Raw genomic sequence first — 15,754 nt, forward strand, 5'->3', positions numbered from 1 at the left:
TCTTTTTGTTTTCTTTTAAAATAGTTTTCGCTGTCCAAATGGGAGTGAGACCAAGTTGGTCATAAATTCGACACCAAAAATACAAATGCTGGCTAAATTCTCTACCACCTGTATAACAACTTTCCCCTCGAAATCATCTTGACCTGCAAGAACCCTTTTACACTCGCATTATATTTGACAGCGGTAAATTACTATCCCGTATCTAATTATAACCTTAACGGCTTACAAACTCCCTAATTAGCAAAAAGCCATTTGTAATTGGCCACGGAACTAGTACCAGCCAAGAGAAGCAATTAACACACAAGTCCATTACTTAAAGCAGCACAGACAAATGGCAAAGTTGGTGTTATACACTCCTGGAAATGGAAAAAAGAACACATTGACACCGGTGTGTCAGACCCACCATACTTGCTCCGGACACTGCGAGAGGACTGTACAAGCAATGATCACACGCACGGCACAGCGGACACACCAGGAACAGCGGTGTTGGCCGTCGAATGGCGCTAGCTGCGCAGCATTTGTGCACCGCCGCCGTCAGTGTCAGCCAGTTTGCCGTGGCATACGGAGCTCCATCGCAGTCTTTAACACTGGTAACATGCCGCGACAGCGTGGACGTGAACCGTATGTGCAGTTGACGGACTTTGAGCGAGGGCATATAGTGGGCATGTGGGAGGCCGGGTGGACGTACTGCCGAATTGCTCAACACGTGGGGCGTGAGGTCTCCACAGTACATCGATGTTGTCGCCAGTGGTCGGCGGAAAGTGCACGTGCCCGTCGACCTGGGACCGGACTGCAGCGACGCACGGATGCACGCCAAGACCGTAGGATCCTACGCAGTGCCGTAGGGGACCGCACCGCCACTTCCCAGAAAATTAAGGACACTGTTGCTCCTGGGGTATCGGCGAGGACCATTCGCAACCGTCTCCATGAAGCTGGGCTACGGTCCCGCACACCGTTAGGCCGTCTTCCGCTCACGCCCCAACATCGTGCAGCCCGCCTCCAGTGGTGTCGCGACAGGCATGAATGGAGGGACGAATGGAGACGTGTCGTCTTCAGCGATGAGAGTCGCTTCTGCCTTGGTGCCAATGATGGTCGTATGCGTGTTTGGCGCCGTGCAGTCACAATCAGGACTGCATACGACCGAGGCACACAGGGCCAACACCCGGCATCATGGTCTGGATAGCGATCTCCTACACTGGCCGTACACCTCTGGTGATCGTCGAGGGGACACTGAATAGTGCACGGTACATCCAAACCGTCATCGAACCCATCGTTCTACCATTCCTAGACCGGCAAGGGAACTTGCTGTTCCAACATTACAATGCACGTCCGCATGTATCCCGTGCCACCCAACGTGCTCTAGAAGGTGTAAGTCAACTACCCTGGCCAGCAAGATCTCCGGATCTGTCCTCCATTGAGCATGTTTGGGACTGGATGAAGCGTCGTCTCACGCGGTCTGCACGTCTAGCACGAACGATGGTCCAACTGAGGCGCCAGGTGGAAATGGCATGGCAAGCCGTTACACAGGACTACATCCAGCATCTCTACGATCGTCTCCATGGGAGAATAGCAGCCTGCATGCTGCGAAAGGTGTATATACACTGTACTAGTGCCGACATTGTGCATGCTCTGTTGCCTGTGTCTATGTGCCTGTGGTTCTGTCAGTGTGATCATGTGATGTATCTGACCCCAGGAATGTGTCAATAAAGTTTCCCCTTCCTGGGACAATGAATTCACGGTGTTCTTATTTCAATTTCCAGGAGTGTATTAACTTTCATAGCACTAATTAATTTAACATTCTTGTTCCTTAACTGTCTTAATTCTTGCATTCGGCCATTTTTTTGTGCACATTCTCTCTTTACATGCTCCAACTTTCCACAGGTCCAACAAGCACATCGATTTTTAATGTTGCTCAATAAAACTATCATAAGACTGGTCAGAAGTCGGAGTAAGGGCTTGTGATGACAGACACTGCATATGGTATGAAAACGGATCAGTTGTTGTTTGCCAGCAGGCTATGAACACGAACACTGATGTTTGCCAGCCCATTGATTATGATCGAGGAGTGCCGCCAATCACTCGATGAAAAGCTTAATTCGAACTTATAAATCGTACCGCGCTTCCGTGAAAAGAACTATAAAAACCCTACAGACATGAACTCTTCTGCAAACGTATCATTTCGTGTGTGGAACAATTGATTAACACAATTCATTTGAGGAATAGTGTGTTTGTCTGAGAGAAATTAAGTGTTTCGTTTTCTTTTGTATGCGTATGTCTGTGTGTGTATATTTCTTCTTTATTTGTACACATTCAGAGACATTACTATTGCTTTTATTTGTAGTCAGAGACTTGCCAATAGGCCGATTCAGAGCTTCTGATTAATAACATTGTATGAACAAACACCGTCAGCGGACTTGCAGTTCGTATTTATTTGTAACTTTACATTTTCTCAAGCCGAGCAAATGATTAACGAAATAATCTTGACACACCATTAGTGGTGCTGAAACTTGTACGTCTTTGCAACGTTATAACATTTTATTACGAGTGACGTAATATAAAGATGACATTGTTTCAGGTGAGACTGTTTAAGTAATATCTTGTTCAATGCTTAATGTCATAGATACACCATTAATTTACAATTATTTGCTTGAACTCTATGAATACTTGTCTTATATGTTCAATGTTATTATGTAATTTTTGTATATACATATTCAAATATAGCAGCGACTGTGTGTTTTTGATGATTTTCAAATTTATACATGTATCTGATGATACATTAATACAAGTGTTGTACCGAGTTATCTATTTATGTTTTGGATATTAAACATATGTGTGTTATACAAGTTAGTGTATATATACGTGTCTATTTATTCAGTGTATTTGTCATAAACCATGTAGTGGAATATTTTTCTAAAGCAATGATAGATTTGTAGTTGTGATACAATAAATGTGAATGTTAAGTAGACAACGGACAAATTCATTTTAAGTATGTGAGGATTTGAACAGAAGCCATCCACATGTGTGTGTGAGATTCTCAGTGTATTGTCTTCACTTACAAGTATTGTAAAACAATCAGTAAGTGTGTGTCGGTATTCTTCGCTTGTGTTTCCCTTTACTTATAAGTATTCCAAATAAATTTATCCTTATATCAACATTCATGAATGAATATGAAGAGACTTGTGAATAAGCATATATGCGTATTTCCAGGTTTGTCTCCTTGGCACCACGTTAAACATTTCCACTCATAGTGGAACGCATCAGTCAATGGTCATACTAAACAGAAATCAAGAATAGTGTCGACACCCCAACAAAAACATCTTTGATATACTTGTGCTGCAGATAAATGTCAGAACAATTACATCGGCATTCATTTTAAAACAACGAAAAGGTGATGTTGTCTGGCAGTTTATTTTCAAACTGTCACTTAACCTGGTTTGTAATTTAATATGCAAATCAGGAGGGTCAGTCAACTCAACTCACTTACACCACGTGAAACTGCAAGCAATATTCACTACTACCTATGAGTGCATGTCCCTGTGACTGCATTTCTAATGATCTCTGTATCTTCTTTCCTCTTGGTGTAGTGAAGGAGCCTTGCTGTTTCAGCCGGCTTTTCGCTTTGAGTTGGTTCACAAAAGGGAACTTTCACTACTGGAAATGTAATGGTCATAATGACTAAAAGCTATTCTCCACACAGGTAGAGAGGAGTCTCCCGTCCAAGCCTAAGATGGGCATCGAAGGAGGCTGAGCAGCATGCCAAAAACCTGCAATGTGTAAGAAGCGAAAACTAACATAAAAATCGAAAAGACAGGAGTAAAAATAAGTCCACGAAGTGTGAGAGCAGCCGCGAATCCGGTTAGAGGCAATTGGAATGTTTTTTGAAATTTTAGGAAGGGGTTATCTGATTGGTTCACGGCAATTGTTTTGGTAGCAGAGGCGAGTTCCTGTGCATGTGTATGTGCACGTCTTTTGATTCTCCATGACTCAAAAGCAGTCATGTAAGGGAAAGTTTTTCTGCCGTCTACAACATGCCACAGGGTAAATAGACGTTATTGGTTAACTACGACAAAATCCACATGGGTAGCAAATTGTTAAGCTAGTTTATTAAATTATCGTTGGTTGGAACTCACAAGGTCTGATGCAGTCATCTGGCGGGATTTTAACAATTGTAGCTCTAGCTAAGTTTCGTAGAGAAGAGTTAGAACACATTTGCTTCAGGATCGCTGCCTTGACCCTTGTTCCAGGCCTTGGGGCAACATTCCGTCATAGAACAGCAAAGCGTGATGTCTCCGATTTACTGCAGACTCTGAGCTTAACTTGGAATTTTTCAGCCACCACTGCAGCCATCTTCTACCCTCGCACAGCTTAACAGTGATAAGCAAGGGCCATCACTGCAGCCAATCAGATGAGTCATGAGCAAAGTCAGTTAATTTGCATCAGGGTTTCATTTCACAGCCAGCCAATTGTCAGCTTCATGTGCTTAGACGAGCGTACTCACGTTTTTATGTCGTTCCCGAAGTTTTCTGTAAATTGTTAACCTTTTCTGTGATCATCAGCTGTATGCACAACATAGTTTCATATCGTTCTCTTACGTATCCACCAAACTGTGCCAAGGCTATAGTACGTATTTGCAATATTTGTCCACTTATTAAATGTTTACGTCTTGCTCCATTGAGTAAGTCAGTTCTTGACGTCTTGTAGCAATAAACCATATTTTTATACTGACCATTAATTTCTTTTCATAGTTTTATGAATGCCTTTATTAATACCCCTGAGTGAGGTATGGTACCCATACTTTCATACTTAATTGGACCACTCCTAGTAATTTTTACTTAATAAAACATCCGTTATGTGACCTTGTTTCTTTTAAATTCTGTTCATCTATGGGGAGTTTCCCAACTCTCTAAGTAATTAGGGATAGGATCTACAGCTTTTCAGTGTTACGGTAAACAGCTTAACCGAAACCCACCAATTTTATCTTTCCACTTGGTCACAAGGTTCACTAGCGTTTATTCATCTGTCTAATATTTGTTAAGTGCCAAATTTGGAAACTTGTGGCAAGGTCTTATGGGACCAGACTGCTGAGGTCATCGGTCCCTAAGCTTACGCACTACTTACTCTGACTTAAACTACCTTACGCCAAGGACAACACACACACCCGTGCCCAAGAGAGGACTCGAACTTCCGACGGGGGGAGCTGCGCGGACCGCGACAAGGTGCCCACACCGCGCGGCTACCCCTCGCGGCAAAACCGTTCACAAGCTGGCCGTCACACCGTACCTCGACACTAACCCGCCGGGTGAATGCGTGCCGGGGACCGGCGCCTTCCCGCCCGGACAGCAGTGCTTTAGACTGCACGGCTAACCGGGCTGGCATTTAAAAAGGACAATGAGTTGTTACATATAGCTTAATCCAAGAGTAACTAGTGTCACCACAGTAAGAGAGGCTGAAATGCATTTGCTTTAATGCTTAAAGAGCTAAAAGTCACAATTACCTATATTTTATGATAAATGTAGAAGCAATGTAGACCCTCCACGTCACTTTTGTGATGTCATCTCTTTGTTAGTACTTATTTCTGGACACTAAAAGAAGATGATTTCTGACTCCAAAATTTGCACAGAGATTAGGCCACCCAACATTTTTTTTAAGTTTATAATTCACGCTGATGCATTTCTAATACTCCAGTGCAGATATGTGCTACGCTTATATTTATGATCTTACTATTTTGTGTTGCGACCATGTGGATTGCATGTTTAGCATATCTATGATAAAAATGTTTCGAGAGACTTGGATGGTCGCAGTTGCAATCATTTAACATTCCTCATACAGTTTCTGCGTATCCTCTAATTATGTTCTTAACCTCATCAAACCAGTTCATCCACATGGTGTAAGACTAGAACAACACCTGTATGTGCATAGTTTATGGTACTAAGCCGCACGAACCTATGTTAGTGTTACAAGCACGTATAAAACAATTTCAGAAAGATGTGACGGCTTACACTCAAAGTTCCATAGAAGACGAGGTCATTAGAGATGGAGACTAAACTTAGAGAGGACAAGGATGGTGAAGAAAATAGTGTGTGTTCCTTCCACAGGAAGAACATCATAGATTTAGGGAAACTATGAAAAACCTGTATCTGGATAGCTAGATGGGAACTACACCGCATTCCTTGGTAAAGAGTATTACAAAATATGTTTTTGTTCAAAACTAGGAACAGAATGAAGTGACTAACTTAAGTTAACTTGGTTCCTTTACCTACAGACGTCAAATCTATAGTGATGGAAATAGTCGGAACCTTAGATGCACGCGTTGGGTGTGAGGGTCGTTGTATTGAGTCGTTGACAATAATGACGTGATGTAATTAAGGAAAAAGGGTGTTCCAGTGATACATTTTGTTTGAAGAAGTGAAAGTATTACTTATTAATATGAATTATGACGAATTTGCGGCAGTTAATGTTATTAACGTGGATAATATTGTTGATGTTTTTGATATTTTGCCATTAAGTAATTATGTCAATGTAAATTTTGTGGAGGATGACTCAGATAAGATCGTAATGACAGAAGATACCGAGATTGGAGGCATAGTTGCTATTGATTGCTCACCGAATGAAGAAGCGAAAACTTTCATTTTTATGAATGGGGAATGATATGCAGTGTTGAATGAACAGGTGACAGTGACTGGATAGAGAAGGATGAGCGTGACTTCAGTTTGGATGACTGTGTATCGTATGCTGAGATGAAGCAGGCACAGGTGTCACAGGAACGGGGGAAGGCGACGTTTAATGTGAGGAGGCGTTTGGAGACAATAAATGATTCTATGAACGTGACGGCAGAATTCACTGAAACGTCTAGAGAAAATGAGGACTTACAGATAGTTAGCAAATATGTACGTAAGATGCAAAGGGACGTGTGTCATGGTTTTGATGAGAATCAGAGGAAGCACGATTGGATAAACTTTGCTTGGAGCTTATTGACCCAGGCATAGAAGTTAACACTGGAGGTTAGAAATATGAAGCTTTGTCAACAACGATTTTACAGGATTGGTATTCTTACACACACAAGGGGTAGACACGATTAAAAAAATGTTCCCGGAAATCAAAAAAACAAACTTAGCATACTGTTGCAATGACATCAAACACAGTTACCGCATACGCTCTGAAATTTGGTCAGTAGAAAAATTTGTTCAGTAGAAAAATGCATGTAGTTCCAATACAGTATTTTGTTTTTTGAAGGCCAGGTTCAGTTCTAACTGGAAATTTTTCCCTGTAAAGTGTGAGAGCTGTTTATGAAAATGTATCTGTTAAGTGTAGGTGTGTGTGATGTGTGTGTGTGTGGGGGGGGGGGGGGAGGTGGGAGGGGGGGAGGTGTAGTGCACTGTCATATTCGTGTTGGGCGATGATGAGAGAACGGAGAGTCTGGAACCCGTTGCCGGCACATAAGCTACTTATCTCGAAAAGCACCGAGGGGGCCGTCGAGCTTGAAGTCCGCATCCGACGGACAGATCACCAACAACAGTGGCGCATGCCCTCACTTCATGAGTCACTTCCGAGAAGTTTGGAATTTAATCCATTTTATTAGCGCAACGACTGGTGATCGGAGCGTCCACGCCACCAGCCCTCTGCCGTGAGGGTAGACAAAATGTGAACAGCGCGCGACGCACCTGGACGGCTCCCCATCCAAGTAATGGCCACACCCGACGGTGCTGAACTTCGGTGATCTGCCGGAACCGGTGTATTGTCTCGGCATAGCTGCTGACCAGATGGACTGTTTGCTAAGGAACTCATATGGGAATGCGCGTGTGCAGTCGTGGACGGCAGTAGAAGCGAGCAGCGGTGCCATCGGTCACTCAATAGGGATCGGACGCATATCTCGCGTCACTCCATGTCGAGCGGCAGTTCGTGAGAGCTGGCTACGCATAGCCAGAGGGGCAGTAGATGGCGGCTGCACGTCGCATTCGTGTCGCGGCAGACAACAGACTCAGACAGAAGCCGGCTCTGTGTCACGGTCTGCTGTGGTACCGGCGATGGCTACACGTCGGAGAGGCAGTAACGGTCGGCGCATACACCACGCAGGGGCAGCGGACGGCGGCATCGCAGACACCGGCTGCAGAGCAAGAGAGACGTCGAACGGCGGACACAGTTTCAGTTAAGCATTGTCCAAGGGTTTAAGAAGTCAGATGTTGACTGCGGGTCGCACCGGCTGGTGAACTATCCGGCAAGTCCTAAGTCGGCTGGTTAGTTACTTGGTCAGTCAGTTAGTTGGAACATTTTACGCAGCAGATCGTAATGATGTGGAAGGAATCATTTTACATTCACATCGCAAATGTTGTGCAAATGGTTAAGTTCTGAACAGTTCTTTCTAAGTTAATTCTTTTACAAAAAAAGAAAAAAAATGAACTATATACAGGTGTTGTGAGTCAGTAAGTCCAACCCACCACCGTTGACGCGTTACAGTTACAGAAATCCTTCTACAGAACAGAAGGATTTCTCAAGGAGAAACTTTCTCAATTTGTCTTCAAATCTGACTATGCTGTTTGTCAGACATTTTATATCATTGAGTAAGTGATCAAAAATTTTTGTTTAAGCATTGTGCACCGCTTTTTGTGCTAAAGACAACATCTGTGTGGAATAATGAACGTAATTTTTGCTTCTGGTGTCGCAATGATGTACATCATTGTTCCTATTGAATTGTAGTGGATTATTCGCAACAAACTCCATGAGGGAATAAATATACTGCAAAGCAGTAGTCATAATGCCTAACTTCTTAAACAGATGTCTACAAGATGATCGTCAATGAGTATCATGTATTGTTCATACACCACGTTTTTGCGCTACAGAGATCCCAGAACATCATTCCATATGACATTATTGAGTGAAAATATGCGAACTATATCAGCTTACTGATTTGTCTTTCTCCAAGATGTGCAATCATTCTAAGTGTAAATGTGACTGAACTACGTTTTTTAGGATTTTCCAGTTTAAATTCCCATCAATATGGACACCTAAACGTTTTGAAGTTCACACCCTATTTGTTACACTTATCATTGGTATAATAGCCCTATATGTACAGGAGTGAATATGTTGTGCCTTTGTAAAAGTGAGGGTTAGACCAATCGCGGAAAACTAGTCAATGATACTTTTAAGAACTTCGTTTATAATTTCTTCTGTTTCTGTATATCTGCTGGGATTGATCACAATACTACTGTCATCTGCAAAAGGAACAAATTCTGCTTGAATAATGGTGGACTTATGACTGAGCCTTGGGGAACCCCATACGTGATTTCTCCCCAGTGAGAATTATGTCCCCAGACTATATTGATTGAATTAGTAAGTACAACTTCCTACATTCTTTTGGTTAGATATAATATTATCCGTTGGTTGGCTATAACAGCAGTCCCATAAAACTTCATTTTATATACGATAATACTGTGACTCACACAGCCCAATCCCTTAGACAGGTCGGTAAAAATACCTGGAGAAATGGAACGTAAGAATCGGTGGACTGTCATAACGTAATCTTTAACAGTGTTGGGGACAGAAGTGAGCGTCATGAAATTTAATATGGGTGCCGAGATAAATAATATAGTGAGCAGTGTGTCATGATATAAATACACATTTTATTAAACATAAGGATTTACTAGGAGGGATTCATGACAAGTTTGCCAGACTGCGAGAAAAGTGGAGGGAATTGAGGAAAGTTTAGGAGGGTTATAAAGACACACGGCACCGTGTGCAAAAAGCGTCTTGAAAGCCCAAGTTCGCAATGAGAGTCATTAACTACAGGGTGACTGCTTGTGAAGGACTCGTTCGTCTGAGAGCGGGGTGAGTAAGAACAGATCCGAGATTCAGGACTAAGAGAAGTGCTAAGTAATGTAATTACAGGGCAGGGTAAAGAGTTGTAAGGGTGTTTTATGGGCCAGGCAACAAGAACAAAACATTTTTTTCGGAGAGAAGTGGTACTATATCGTACATAACGTTGCTGCAAATATAATTTTGCTGTTAAACTAAATGATGTCAAAATTAAGCGTTTCAAGAATAATTTAGCCTTAAGTGCGACAAAACATCTTTACAAACATTCTCAAATTATCCCCATGTTGCATTATCTTCGTCCAGTGATAGTAATTCAAGTTGAGTGTCTTTAAAACCGTCCCTGACGTGTGGACCTACAATGATCAGCCAAAACATTATGACAGCTGGCCACCGCGACGTTGGATACCGCCTGGTGACGTTGCGGGCACGTGAGGGGGTAAAAAAAGTATGTAAGCGGAGCAGACACAGACGGCGAATCACCCTAGCGATGGTCTGTGCCGTAAATCGGGAAATCAGATGATATAAGCGACTTTGACAAAGGGCACATTATTATTACGCAGAACCTGAGAACGTGTACCTAGGAAACGGTGAAGCTGGTCGAATGTTCACCTGCTACTGTCGTGAGCATCTTCAGAAAGAGGAAGACGAACAGTGAAACTACCACTAGGCACTAAATAATTGGACGTCCACGACTCTTCACAGAAAGTAGGGTTCGGAGGCTTGTCTGCTCTGTAAAGTAGGGTACATAGCAATCTGCGGCATCTCTGCTGAAACAGCACAGCAATGGAGCTCGTAAAAGTGTTTCGGAGCAAACAGTTCATCGTACATTGTCGAACATGGAGCTCCACAGCAGACTACCCTTAAGTGTTCACATGTTGACCCAAATACACCGTGACACGGGCCCATCCGGATCCAAACGTCGATCAATGGAAACTTGTCGGCTCTCCGGGTGAATGACGATTTTGCTGCACTAGGTCGCTGGACGTCTCTACAAACGCCGCCATCGAATGAACAGCGGCTCGAAACGTGCACACAGCCTGACCTGTGCGTAGACATCTAGTGCCACCTCAGTGGTACCTGCGTGTACGAGGTTTCCTTAATACACAGCCGCCTCAATGAAGGACCGCCCGCAAAGAATCTCACATTGCCTCACTGCTGTCCAATGCGCCTCACTGAATAGTGTGTGATTTTTTGTGAATAACACTGTGTGCCCCGATTTCGAAAAACTTTGAATGTATTCTGAGGCTGTATAGCAACAGTAGTGAATGCAGCAACTTGAGCTATTCTCTTAACAGTAGGTTGGGTTGGGTTGTTATGGGGGGAGGAGACCAGACAGCGAGGTAATCGGTCTCATCGGATTACGGAAGGATGGAGAAGGAAGTCGGCCGTGCCCTTTTCAAAGGAACCATCCCGGCATTTGCCTGAAGAAATTTAGGGAAATCATGGAAAACATAAATCAGGATGGGCGGATGCGGGATAGAACCGTTGTCCTCCAGAATGCGAGTCCAGTGTGCTACCCACTGCGCCAACTCGCTCGGTTTAAAAGTGGGAGAAACTTTTTTGCAGACTTGACATTTTCGTCACTGCCTCTAATGCTTTCTGAATGTAAAATGGAGACGGTTTTTCAAAGATGCCTTCTACTGTTACGAAAAGTCCATTGGAGTGCAAATGTGATCTGGTAGCAGGGGAGATGAGGAAAAGTGGTCAGGTCGAGAAAAGTGGCCATTGTATATTGTTTGCCCTGAACAATGCTACTGCTTGTCAGAAGTGGTCCACCAACACTGGTGCCCAAAATTAAAGCAACAATCGTAAATCTAACAAGGTTTCATTTACTTTGCCACAAAACGGTATAAAAATGTGACAGTAAGGTCCAAAAAACGTAAAGAATACAGAATGTAAGTAACTCCAACATGAATTTCGGTAGACAGAAACGTACTTCGTTTTTCTCCAAGGGATTTGTGCACAAATTCGACAACTGGTTAATGTGCTCAGTATGGGTTGTGACCTCCTCTGGCAGCAATACAGGCTTAACAACAGCGGGGCATACTGTAAATTTCATGTTGAGGCAATAACGCCCTTTCTTCCTGCAGAACTGCTAGCAAGTCTTAGAGGGTGAATGATGGCGAGATTCAACCCGTCTCCCTAGTGCATCCCAGACATGCTGTATGGGATTATAATAGGGAGAGGGAGCAGGCCACACCATGCGTGCAGCATCTTCCGTTTTCAAGAAAAGATCAACCACTCGCGGTCTGTGAGGTCGAGTTCTACAGTCCATCAGTACGAAGTCTGGACCCACAGCACCTCGTGACAAGCGCACGTGACGTCCGAAGATCTCGTCACTGTACCTGACAGCAGTCAAATCTTGCCGATTCACCCGCACAATTTCACGAAGAGGTTTTCGAGCTGTCAGCATAATCCTTGCTCCTCGATATCGGTCCCTTTCCACAATTTGTGGGTTCAGAAATCGTGTTCTTTCAAATGTGAATCTGTCAAGAATTACTCTCCAGACGAAATCTGTGAAAAAACACTGACCCACCATGCAGGTGGCGTATTGACAGCTCCACACTAGACGTTCCCTGCTGTGAAGATGCCTCAGAGGTACTCATACAGCAGGTTTTCAACAGTAAAGTCCACTTTGCCGAAGCCTTGTGCACACCATTTTCCTTGATACAACACTTCCAGTAGATGGTGCGGTCAGATGTCCGTTGCTTTGCAGAATTAAGGCGGTGCCGTCGTGCTCTTAGGACCAAAGAACGGTCCTCTCTTTCTGATGTTACACCTGTTCGGCACTGCTCTGGTCTTCGGTATACAACTCTATAAAATGTCGCCACATCCGAGAGAAAACAGAACGATTCACCTTAAGCCATCGGGCCTCATCAATTTGTGACTGTCCCGTTTCCATGCTTCCTATGGGCTTCTATCGTAGAGAGTAGGGTAGGCGTCTTTCTCTGTGCCTTATTACACCGTCTGTGAGGGTACACACAGCAATTGCGGACGTGGGACTACCAGGCAAACACTACTCTGTTTTGAAACTTCCTGGCAGATTAAAACTGTTTGCCGGACCGAGACTCGAACTTTGGACCTTTGTCTTTCGCGGGAACGTGCTCTTCCATCTGAGCTATCCAAACACGACTCACACCCCCTCCTCACAGCTTTACTTCCACCAGCACTTCGTCTCCTACTTTCCAAACTTCACAGAAGCTCTCCGGCGAACCTTGCAGAACTAGCAATCCTGGAAGAGCGGGTATTGCGAAGACATGGCTTAGCCACAGCCTGGGGGATGTTTTCAGAATGATGTTTTCGCTCTGCAGCAGAGTGTGCGCTGATATGAAACTTCCTGGCAGATTAAAACTGTGTGTGCCACATCGTGACTCGAACTCGGGACCTTTGCGTTTCGCAGGCAAGTGCTCTACCATCTGAGCTACCCAAGCAAGGTTAACAGGAGAGCTTCTGTGTAGTTTGGAAAGTAGGAGACGAGACACTGGCGGAAGTAAAGCTGTGAGGCCGGGGCGTGAGTCGTGCTTGGGTAGCTCTGGTGGTAGAGTATTTGACTGCGAAAGGCAAAGATTCCGAGTTTGCGTCTCGGTCCGGCACACAGTTTTAATCTTCCAGAAAGTTTCATATCAACGCACACTCCGCTGCAGAGTGAAAATCTCATTATGACTACTCTGTTTGGTAGGTGCCCCGACGTCATTGTTGGCATGCTATCTTCCGTGCAGAACATGATCGCACTGACGTCTGTTTTCAGTATGGATTATTATATCGTGAATTAGACACAGAACGGGGAAACAGTGGTTTGCTACTTTAATTTTGGGCGCCAGTGTAGTTCTAACGTACACCGTCAATGTTGTCATTGAGTCTGACAGAGTAAGCTTGTCCCGTTATTTTTAAGTTAAAAGTTTTCTGGTTTTTCGGCTGCCAGACGCAAGCTAAATCTTACATATCTTTGTTATCTCACTTGGAGCAGCACATTTTTTTTACATAATCAGTGTTTTAACTGTCTTTCGACCTACAGATGTAGTTCCTTGTTGTTTCTTTCGGTATGAGAATTTCATCTGCTAACCTCTATTGCTGGCACGGTGTCCCATCTGAGGAAGTCGCAACACCACTCGTCGGGAAAAGCGACCAACGTGTTTACCCGGACAATTGCTAGTTACTTCCATATATCGCGCATAATACTGCAGACCTAATATAAAAATCCGCTTGAAAACAGTCTGCTACAGGTTCCTGGCACTGTTTCAGGTACTAAGGTAGGTAAACGTAGCCACAACGTTAAGCTTCAGAAAAATGCATATAGTTCCTATGTATTTTCTTGGTCACATCAAATATTTCGTGGGATACCTTACAATATGCAAATTCAAAATGAGCTTCTATGAGAAACCATGGTTTGAGGAATTTAAGTTTCCCTTAGAGTGGCCACTTTACCCCACCTTTCGCTATTCACGCTGTTCACTTTACTGTTATCATATTTTGGTAAAGCTAATCACCGCCTCATACTGAGAGAGTTTTTTGGAAAAATGAGTGACCTCCATTGGCACCCCACGTGCACCTAGGGAAGTAAGGATCCACATAGAAAGAGCCCCGCCTGTCTGGGTAACTCTTATAGGACTGAAGTGTGCAGGGTTCCCAACAGACTGCCCGCTAACGATTGTTTTTTCGCTACAGGCGTCCATCCACTTGGCACGTAGCATACCTTCATATTGACGTTTTTTGAAGAGATTGTGTCTTCCACGCAGTCTGGACGGTAAAGCCAAAATACCTGTCTCCAGTGACACAACATATATCTCTAACTTCTCACTAATGCTTACCTCGTTAGTACAGCTGACTGTCGTGTTTGTGCTTCTAATGTTAGGAACCAGGTTATCTCCGGCTTGGACGCCACCAGACAACGTACATAGTCACCTCGGACATGATGAAGAATACTTTAGAATAAATTTGCTTAGTGAAATTTCTGAACTGTGACATTTACACTTTACACACTCATTGAACTCTCCCAGTTGAAGTGGTTGTCATGGGACTGATAAGAGGAATGATCGCGGACATCTAAAACCAAAGGCAGCCACTACACACTAATTCATCCCACGATTCTAACAGTACCAAGGTTGTACAAGATTCAATCATCGAAGAGCTTCCCGATAGTTACAGCGAGGGTGAAATTTAGTCATTCGAAGTTCAACAGTCAACAGACATCTCTGTTGTCGCCTTAACTTCAGTGACCCCCACCCCCTCCCCATCTGTTTGGGTCTAGTATTGACTATCCCTCTTGCGACCCCATTGCCAATATCTATGAGGAAGAGTTGGTATCTGTGTGTTGTGTCCTTAGAAGGTCTTTGCTTGTCGATATATACATGGAGTTCGCTGGCCCGAGGACGAGGCACGAAGTTTGAGCATAGGCGGTAGCGTCGCGACAAGAGGTGACCACAAGGTCCGAGCGGCCGAAACCTAGAGCTGCGGAAGGAGGGCCTGCCCAGAGCGAAGATACCGGAGTACTTCACCGGGGTCAGCATCGACTACAAGCAGCAGGCCGATATCCCGTCGTGTCGGACGACCGCTCGTAGCCTCGCTGCCCTCTTCTACTTGGCTTTCATCGGCACCACTCAGTAACCGCTGCGAAGAACAGTGGATCCATTGAACCGCTTGCTGATAAAGGGGAGGTTTCTGTAGCCCGCCAGGCTAGCCATACGGGGGAAGGCGTGCCGGTCCCCAGCATGAATCCGCACGGCGGATTAGTGTCGAGGTTCGGTGTGCTGGCCAGTTTGTGGATGGTTTTTAAGGCGGTTTGCCATCTGTCTCGGCGAATGCGGGCTGGTTTCCTTTATTCCGCCTCAGTTACACTATGTCGGTGATTGCTGTGCAAACACTGTCTCCACTTACGCGCACATCATTGCTCTACCAAGCAAACATTGAGGTTACACTCGTCCAGAATGAGACGTTCCCGGGGGTC

This window comes from Schistocerca gregaria, chromosome 8 (assembly GCF_023897955.1).
Source record: "Schistocerca gregaria isolate iqSchGreg1 chromosome 8, iqSchGreg1.2, whole genome shotgun sequence".
Lineage (NCBI taxonomy): Eukaryota > Metazoa > Arthropoda > Insecta > Orthoptera > Acrididae > Schistocerca > Schistocerca gregaria.